This window comes from Echinops telfairi, unplaced genomic scaffold (genome assembly GCF_000313985.2).
Source record: "Echinops telfairi isolate 266 unplaced genomic scaffold, ASM31398v2 ScPeMD7_7421;HRSCAF=8459, whole genome shotgun sequence".
NCBI classification, from domain to species: Eukaryota; Metazoa; Chordata; class Mammalia; order Afrosoricida; family Tenrecidae; genus Echinops; species Echinops telfairi.
The window spans coordinates 19,123,917-19,133,300 of NW_022111321.1; the positions used below are offsets into that span (position 1 = coordinate 19,123,917).

Genomic DNA, 9,384 nt, shown 5'->3' on the forward strand with positions numbered 1-9,384 from the left:
TCAGTAGATCTCCCCTATGATGCAGGCTGACCTGATCTGGTTTCCAAAATTTTGTATATTTTGGATTGTATTGTTTTGTTTGGTTTATGTTTGTTCATAGTGCGGTGTACCTCAGAAGTGTTATGTCACTGGAGGACACTCTCTTGAAGTTGTGTTACGTGTTTCCCTGGTTTTCGGAATAAGAAACCCAGGATTGTTGAACCTATAGGAAAAGTAAGTAGAATAAAGGTTTCAGGGTTGGGGGGAACAGTGTTGGTAAAAGAGATAAAAAGGAGTAAAGGGGATTGAGGTAGTTAGTTTATTGTGCCAACCTGGCCGATAAACACATGTGGGGTTCATTGAAGGGCAGAGGGATAAATGGCTCAGTGAGCCTCGCCTTTCTAGTTCTCGGGTCTCTTGCTTTGTGATGGTCGGACCAGGGTGCAGCTGCCTTAGCCAGTTCCCTGCTTCAGCTGGCAAGGCTAACTTCCTGCAAGACATCCCCAAGGAGAAGCTGCATGGACCTACCCCGATGCAGCCCTGGGTGCTGGAGCAGCCGTGTGGAGACCCCTGCCAGCGCTGAGATGCTTACATTGGTGTAGGACATATAAGTTAAAGTTGGACTTGTGGACTTGGGCAGCACTGGGTTGGGATGTTTTCTTGATGTGCACTTAACCTTTATATAAAACTCTCTCTTATTCATGAGTTTCTGTGGATTTGTTTCTCTAAATACCCCGACTAACACAGGGATAAAAGGGGTAAAAAGGGAGACTGTGTCAAGGAGTTCTTGAAGAAAAAGAATGTTTGGAAACAGTGGTAGCAATTGTACAATTCTGCTTGATGTGATTGAACTATGGAATGATATGATATATATATTAAATCCCAATTAATAATATTTTTTTAAGATTTACAGTCTTGGAAACCCACAGAGGCAGTTCTACTCCATCTTGCATGATTGCCTTACGTCGGAATGGACTGGATAGCAAAGTGTTAAGTTCATCCTGATGGCATTTCCAAAATACATATTGAGTCTTGACATCTTCACTTCTAAGGAGATTCTGGCTGTACTTCTTTCAAGACGGATTTGTTTGGTTCTCTGGATGTTCACTATTCTTCACAAACACTGCCGTGTCCTTTTGTTGTACTGTGGCAGCTTGCGTGGTGCTGTAGTGCTAGCAGATATGCCACAGGCATTTCAAATACCACCAGGCTCACCCACAGTCCACAGACTTCTTCAGAAGTTCTAGGCAAAGACACAGTCCACTTCGGAGAGAGTAGCTAATGAAAACCTTAAGACAGCATTGAAACTCTGCTACTAGTTCCCTTAAAATTAGTAGCAATGAACAATATAACTGAAGCTTATGAATGCTGCTGATGGAATTTTAATTTGGGTTTTGCAAGGAGGAATATTTTCTCTTATTTAAAACAAATGTCAATCAATAGTTACTGCTCTTTGTGAATCTTGTGGATTCAATTCAACATACTTAATGATTTGTGTCTTTCTTAATGGTGCAAGGGAAAGAGTGTAAAATCCCAGACCATCATTAAAAAGGTCTTCTGGGTATTCATGCTGAACAGCTCTAAAAATGTCTCCCGACTTCCTAATCATCATTAGTCAACTGGTGTCCTGTTGTCCCAATAGTTTTATCAATGTAAAGCCTCGCATGAAAGAATTTGTTTCTTCTTTGCCATTATCTTCACCCTAAAAACTTTCATTATAAGCTGTGACTATGAAATCAAACTGACTTTTAATTGTCTCCTTTTACAATCACATTTTCTAAATTGTTTGAATTGTCTTTGTTTTTGGTTTGTTTGCTTTTAATTGTGAGTTGGGTGAGAGCTTACAATACAAATTTATTTTCCATTCAACCATTTATACACATTTTATTTGGACATGGATGGCAATGCCCACAATCCTCCCCTCACCCCACCCCCTCCAATTTCCCATGTCTGTCATTTCCCTTTGTCCTTCTTTCCTATCCCTTTCTGCACTCTGGACTTTTATCTCTCAGCAAACGTTGCCCTTTTAATCTCTGTGGCTCTAAGGAGTACTGGTGATTGTTCACTGCACAGGTCTATCATTTGGTTGAAAGATAATCCATAGGAGTGAATTCAATTCCAGCCTCTTGGGGTTCCACTAGAATCTATCAGACAAGTAAGCCTGGACATTTTCATGACTTTCTCATTTTCATCTATGTTTTCCTCCCACTTTGTCCAAGACCTCCTCCGGTGATCCCTTTCAGAGCAGTTGGGCACCATTTAGCTAATCTGGTCTCAAGCATCACATAGTCCAGTGACTACTGAACTTTTCTTACATCTTTTGATTTTATTCCATTTTCTGGCACCTTTGACTTTCTTCAAGCTTCCTTGCTCCAGATGGGAAGCGATTAACAATAGACTCCTAGATTGCTGCCCACAGCTTTGAAGACCTCAGTCACTTTCACAAAGAAGAATGTAGCACATTGCCTTTGTGGACTAGGTTGTGTCAAATGACCTTGACCTGATCCCTCACACTCAGTGATTCTATGCCTCAATGTGTTTGGTTATGGCTAAAAAACTTTTACAATGTTCCTTCCTGTATGCTTGACTATATTCAGGGATATAGTTGCCATGCATACAAATACATATGTAGAAATGAATTCTATCAGACCTCTGTCTTTTTGTGGGTCTAGTTCCATTCACCATTCCAGTCCTGTTCAGCATGTGTGTCTATCTATGGATCTATTTATAGGTTGCTATTATTACTGTGATTGCAGGATTGTGTGCGTATACTAGTATTACTTGTTGCCTTAACTCTTGTGCTTTCCCCAGGGTCTTCCTTCATCTTAAAGGCTTGCCTTCAAACAAGCAGCCACCTAAGTGAGGCATGAATTAAGTTCACATGGAAGAAGCATACCAGCTTAGTGATCCAAGAATTATAAAGAAATTTAAAAAACAAACAAACCCAAATCTGAGGGAAGGAATGGCATCAGACTTCAATTGTGAACATCTGCTTTGCAGAAGGTTGTAGATGACCGTGGAAGTCCAAAATCCCCTTGCAGGGTCCACATATGGATTAAGCCTCGAGTGATTCCCTTCAGCCATTGCCGAGGGGTGTTAATAGCCTTGTCATCCAACAGAGAACATTGTAAAGTTGATTTTGACAGATGGCGTTAGGTTAAAGTGTTATCTCTTTTTTAAATGTAAAATCGTATCATTTGATCTCCCTTTTGACCTATTTTAAAGTTGCTTCAGCTTTTGTTTTTGTTTTTTTCAAAGGAAGAAGAAGTGAAGGGGAAATCCACATGGATTAAGCCTCCATTGACTTCCTCTGACGCTACACCAGCCGTGTGAGTAGCCTTGCTATCGTGCAGAGTGCACTGGAACATGGATTGTTGCAGATGCAGTTAGGCTACAACTTAACACCTTTATCATTTGATCTCCCCTTTGACCCATTTTAATTTTGTTCGAGTAAACATTTTCTGCTTTGTTTTCCACTGAGGTTTATCTCTATTTTACTCTGTCATTGCTGTTGGTTGTTTTGGTATCTTTTTCTCGATACGAAATCCAGAGTACGTAAATCTATAGAGACACAACTGGCTTGGTTTGTTGGGAGCACAGCAGGAGGTTGGGGGGCATGGGAACTGATAACAATGAGGACAAGAAAGAAGAAAATGTTCTGAAATTGATTGTGGAGATGATTGTACAATGCTTTTTAATAGGATTGAACTATTTACTTGCATGATATGTGAATTATATGCCAATAAAACTGTTCAACATATTTGATCATTTGTAGAAAACAATCACGGGCTTTTTACAAATCTAATGGGCCTTTTAATGGAAAGAGGCCCTTTAATAGATCTGATGATCTGATATATTGAAGCAATAATGATTAAGAGCAGCACCAGAATTTGATATACAAATATGAAAGCTCCCAGGAAGAAGTAAAGTACTAAAGGAGGTTTTCCCAGTGGAATGGCTGGAGGAGGACACACCATGGGCTTATGTTTATGTAAACTATAGAATGGAAAATGTGCTAGCTGTGTGTGGGTTCTGTCTCACGTATGTCAGATTCAACTGACTTCCACAAGGGGTTCAATGGCTGATTTTCCAGAAGTAGACCATCAGGCCTTTCTTCTGAGGTACAGCTGGGTAGATTCAAACCTTCAATTATCAGGCAAGTATGTTAACCAAGTTCCTCTAGGAACATCATATGGTATTTTTTAAATAATTAAAAGTAATACCAATTTTATAATAAATTATTTTATTTTAAAATTGCAATAAATTGTAAATGGAATTTGTTAAAGGGGGTGGCGTCTCCTTGCAGCATATCACTAGAAGTTGCTATCAAAGACACAGAGAATATGGATTCTCTAGAAAACACAGACTACTGAACTGTAACATCTAAATTCAATAGTTGTTTTCTAAGTTATTTGAAATCCCATCAACAATATATTAAAGTATCTATTATGCTCTATCTCTGTTACATTAGTATTAGATTTCAACTATTTGTTCATTTGTTGGTTCAAAAATATTATCTTATGAATATTTAGATCCACAGTTATTGTAGTAAAAACATTTTCTATATTTTATCACCAATTATATTGATCCATGTTTGCATTTCACTAGGTGTATTTCTTTTTGTCAGATTTTCTATTGAGAGGACTTAAGTATTCTTTTCCTAATCACCATGTACTATATATGAGAAACGTATATCATTTTTCCATTTTGGAATAATTCTTTTCCCTAAACTCTGTGACATTTTCATATTACTTGAAGCTGCTAGGTGTTGGGTTTCTACCTGTAAGTCCCACCACCATCTCCATGGGAGAAAGATGACTGTCTGCTCCCATAAAGATTTACCGTCTCAAAAATACTATTGAGGGTCACTATGAGTTGGCATCAACCCCAAGTCTGTGAGTTTGGGACTTGGTCAGTTGATTTAGGGTTTTCTAACTGCTAACTAAAAGGTTGGTGGTTCAAACCTACCAGTCACTCCAAAGGATAAAAGATCTAGTGATACACTCCTGTCAAACTCCTGGTTGTTGCCGTATGGTATTGAAAGGATTCCAGCTCATAGCAATGCTATAGGACAGAGAACAATTTCCCCAAAGACGATCATGCATCCTATAAGGTTACTCCGAGTGAAAATCGACTTCATAGCACATAGCCACAGAAATGCACATGTCAATTGCTTTTACTTACCTTTTCCAATAGTTTGTCTTATTTCTTTGGCCAGAGTTCTAGAGCAATGTTAAATAATAATGCTGGTGCCAGGTCTATTTGTTTAATAGGAACGTCCTTGTGTACTATGATGAGGATTCAAGATGTTTGTGGAAAATGTTGTATTATCTTTTCATTCTGATTTTTCCATGAATTTTTTGAAACCCCCTTGTATTTTACTATTCAATAGGATATTGGTTATTTGGAAACAGACATTTTAAATAAGGTTATGAAAGTGTGTTTTTAATTGAATGATGTAATCTGTAATATATATTGAGATTGTTGTATATTGTTTTCTATTGTACTATTGTGTTATTGGAGCCCTGATGTCACTGTGGGCTAGACATTGGACTAGTAAATGAAAATCTGTGGTTCAAATCCTTTAGCTGCTCTTTGCGAGAAAGAAGAGGCTACCTGCTTCCATAAAGACTTACAGCCTTGGGGACCCTATCCAGAGTTGCTATGAGTCAGATTCAGCTCAATGTAGTGTGTTTGGTTTGGGGGGTTATTATGGTATTGGTATAATGTGTTAATATATTTCTAATTCTTAAACCTCCATGTTCTCTTATTAATATATACCAGGAAATGGTGCAGTGGTTTTAATAGGCTCTTAAATGCGTATTACTATTATTTTATGTAGGGTTTATGCATCTACCTTGATAAGTGAAATGTTCTCTAGGTCTTGATGTTAGAATGGTATCAGGACTATGTAAGCTTCATAAAGTGAACTTGATAGCTTCTCAGCTTGATATACCATTCATTCAGATGCAATTATTTAACAGGTCAATAGCTTGTTTTCAAATCCTTTGTGGTCATCTCATTATTTATCTTCAAGTAATTTATATTTAATTATTAAAAGCCACAAACAAAGAGTATTTTTAAGCCTAATATATGAAAGATGAAGGACTTCGTACTGGATCTTTCTTTCCAATGTCATTTTTTCATTTGATACTAATCTGTCTTTTTTCTAATGTAAATCTGTTCCTTCAGATAATTTTAGAACCCTATTACAACAGCTTTCTGGACTGGAAGACAAATCGTTTCAGTGTTTACTGCATGCCTCTTTGTCTTTCCAAACCACAGTGTTCCCACACTCCATGACTTAGGTTTTGTTTTGTTCTGTTTTGGTTTTTTTTCAGTGTTCTGCAGAACATCAAGTAACTTCCTTAAGAAAGGCAACTAAACAAAGAAAGACAGCTAAGTTGCATATTTTCTGCAAATTTGCATACAAGGAAAACACAAATTTGCTTACCAAATATTTTCTGTTCCTTTTGCACCTGAATATCCGTTTTCATTTCCTTGAAGCAAGCCTGATTTTGATGGGATTATTTTTTGGTGGGGGGGAGGGGGGCAGAAAATGTGTTTTTGTTTTATGGTGGATGGTATTGTTTCCCTATACTTGAATATTTATAGCATTTCACTAGGATGTGTCTTAATATGGATTTCTTTTCATATTTTGCTCAGTTCTTGGTAGAACAGTAGTTTAACAGAAAGAAACAAAAAATCAACTGAATCCACACAATGGATACACTATATGGCATTTCTTAAACAATTTCTTTCACAATCCAAAATTTCTCTACCCCTCTCTTTTTGATAAAACTGGCATGACTAATATTCAGCCCTGAATAGACTCTCCCATGTAGCATACAGGTCTCATCAATCCCAGGTCTGTACTTCGAGCTATTTTTGTTTCTAGGGGCCCACAACTTCATCAGACTTACTATACTCTGTCTACAGTATCATCAAGAAAATGCCTGTGACAGTAGCAGTGATCAGATTCAGTTGGGTTTTCGTCATTTCCATCTCTCTCATTGACCTGCACCTGTTCAACACCTGGTACATAGCCTATAAAATACAGATATTTGCACTGGAGAATCAAGTAATTCTGAGATACTTGTCAGTATCATATTATTAACCAATATTTTTTCATGAAACTATGTGTTATTTAATTGTTTTCACACCTCCTCTTTTGGAAACTGTTTACACCGAGGAAGCCCTTAAACCCTGGGGTTTAAAGGTCAAATAGTGTATCTTAGGGATAAATCTAGTTTTTTAAGATTATACAAGAATGTTCGCTGACTAACCGAAGTCAATCAGACCCCAAGTCACTGACCTTGGAGCCAAGAGACGGGAAAGCAGCTAGCTCAGATCTATGATAATATAAGAACAGCTATGATCCTGCTATACGGTTCTCTACGGGAACATGAGTCAGAATTGACTCCAGGGCAGAAGGTTGCCTTTGGTTAGTTTTAAGTGAACAGAGAGAGTATGCCATGGATTGCAATCTATCCTTGATGAGTTATGAAAGAGGGACTTCAAAATGTTCATGGGGAAAATGGAATGAAAAGATAATGAAAATTTCCCATGAACATTTTGAAGCCGCCTTGTACTCATTCATTCATGAGTTCTTTTGTAGAGCTGTGAATAAATTGTATCCCGGCCACTCACGGTGAGCTGATAGACACATTATTGAACTAATTCTAATCTTCAATTAAGGTATGGAGGAAGAATTACTTTCGGGGCGCTAGGCAACACTTCCGGGATCGTAGGGATCGCCTCTGTTTAGTGTGCGACTCTGCCATCTTGACCAAGCTGCAAGACCATGGATTGCCTGGAGGCCAGCGGCCTTGACCTTGACAAAGGCCGCAACATTGAAATTCGGGGCGCCCTTTGGGGACTGCGCATGCGCATTGTATACATCATGCTCCCTCGGGGGGCACAGCTCCAGCTCCAGGGGCAGGGACCGTGCTGCGACTTCTCTACTACTCCTCCGCATCCCCGGTAGCTTGATGCCATGCTCCCTTACCTAGGCCACTACTACAGGAACTCACCCTCTCGGACACTGGCCTATGGTTGGGAAAGTGAGGTGGTCATGAAACGTGCTTGCCAATGAGCCAGTAGCATCTCTGATTAGGCCTAAGCCTCGTAGATTATTTTCTCTGGTCACAGAAAAAGCACTAGATCACCTCTCAGACTGCACGCAAACGTGTCTTGGATTCCTGCCGTTCACTAGACGTGAGGGCTTTCTGGTTAACTGCCTGCCAGCGCAGAAGAGTGGCATCACCGACCTAAAGGACCTAGAGGTTGCTATCCTGCCAGATGCCAGCCTGGCCTCAGTCATGACCGTGAGCCATGAGATTGGCGTGAAGAAGCCCATTGTGGAAACAGGATGGGTGTGCAGTTCCAAAATGGTCTGTGTCCACATTGATGCAGCCCAGGCCTTTGGGAAGATCCCACTTGATGTCAATGACATGAAAATGGATCTCGTGAGCATCAGTGGTCACCAGATTTATGGTCCAAAAGCAGTTGGTGTCATCTACATTCGCTATCAGCCTGGAGGCCCTGCAGAGTGGAGGGGGCAGGAACGGGGCTGTGGTCTGGGGCCACGCCCACACCCTTGGTGGTGGGGCTGGGAACTGCATGTGAGGTAGCACAGCAAGAGATGAGTGACTGACAAAAGATCATGAAGAGCCTTTCCAGTGTGGCCCTAAGCACCATGCTCCAGGCGATATCAACCCCTCCTTCGCATATGTGGAAGGGGAACATCTGCTGATGGCACTCAAGGCTGTTGCCTTATCTTCAGCGAGTGCTTGGACCTCTTCCCTGGAGTCCTCTTTTGTCCTAAGAGCGATTGGCACTGATGAGGACTTAGCTCATTCTTCCGTCAGGTGTGCCCTTGGCCACTTCACTACAGAGGAAGAGCTGGGCTGCACAGTAAAGACGTCATCCAGCATGTCAAGAGTCCACAGTGAGAAATGAGCCCTCTCTTGGAGATGGTACAGGATGACCTTGACCTCAAGGGCATCAATGGACACAACATAGAAGATCTGCATGTTGTGAGGGCTTGGTCTCTCCTGCTTCACTGAACCATGTACACCAGACGCCTTGATACACCGAGAGGGTGTTCATTGTTCAAACCAGAATTGCTATAGTCCAGTTGACTTCAGCATCAGCCCACCTCCAAGGCAGAAACACAAGAAATCTCTCTCTCCCCAGCCTCGGTTGCTTTAGTGAGAAGCATTCCCTATTTCTCTCCTGGAGTCTTCCCCTAGTCTTCTAATGGATGTGCATCATCAACATGAAGCAGTGGGGACACTCAGTATGATACTGCTACTGGACATGTTTGCGTCCTAGATGGGAAGAGAGCCAAAGAAACAAAGCTCTTGTGACCCCATTGCTCTGCATGGACATTTGAGTTGTTAC

At 40.4% G+C, this 9,384-nt stretch overlaps 1 pseudogene; it reads left to right on the forward strand.

Annotated features, from left to right (window-relative positions):
- Nucleotides 1–7,783: 7,783 nt before the first annotated feature.
- LOC101646170 lies at nt 7,784–9,070 on the forward strand (annotated as a pseudogene).
- Nucleotides 9,071–9,384: the final 314 nt, after the last annotated feature.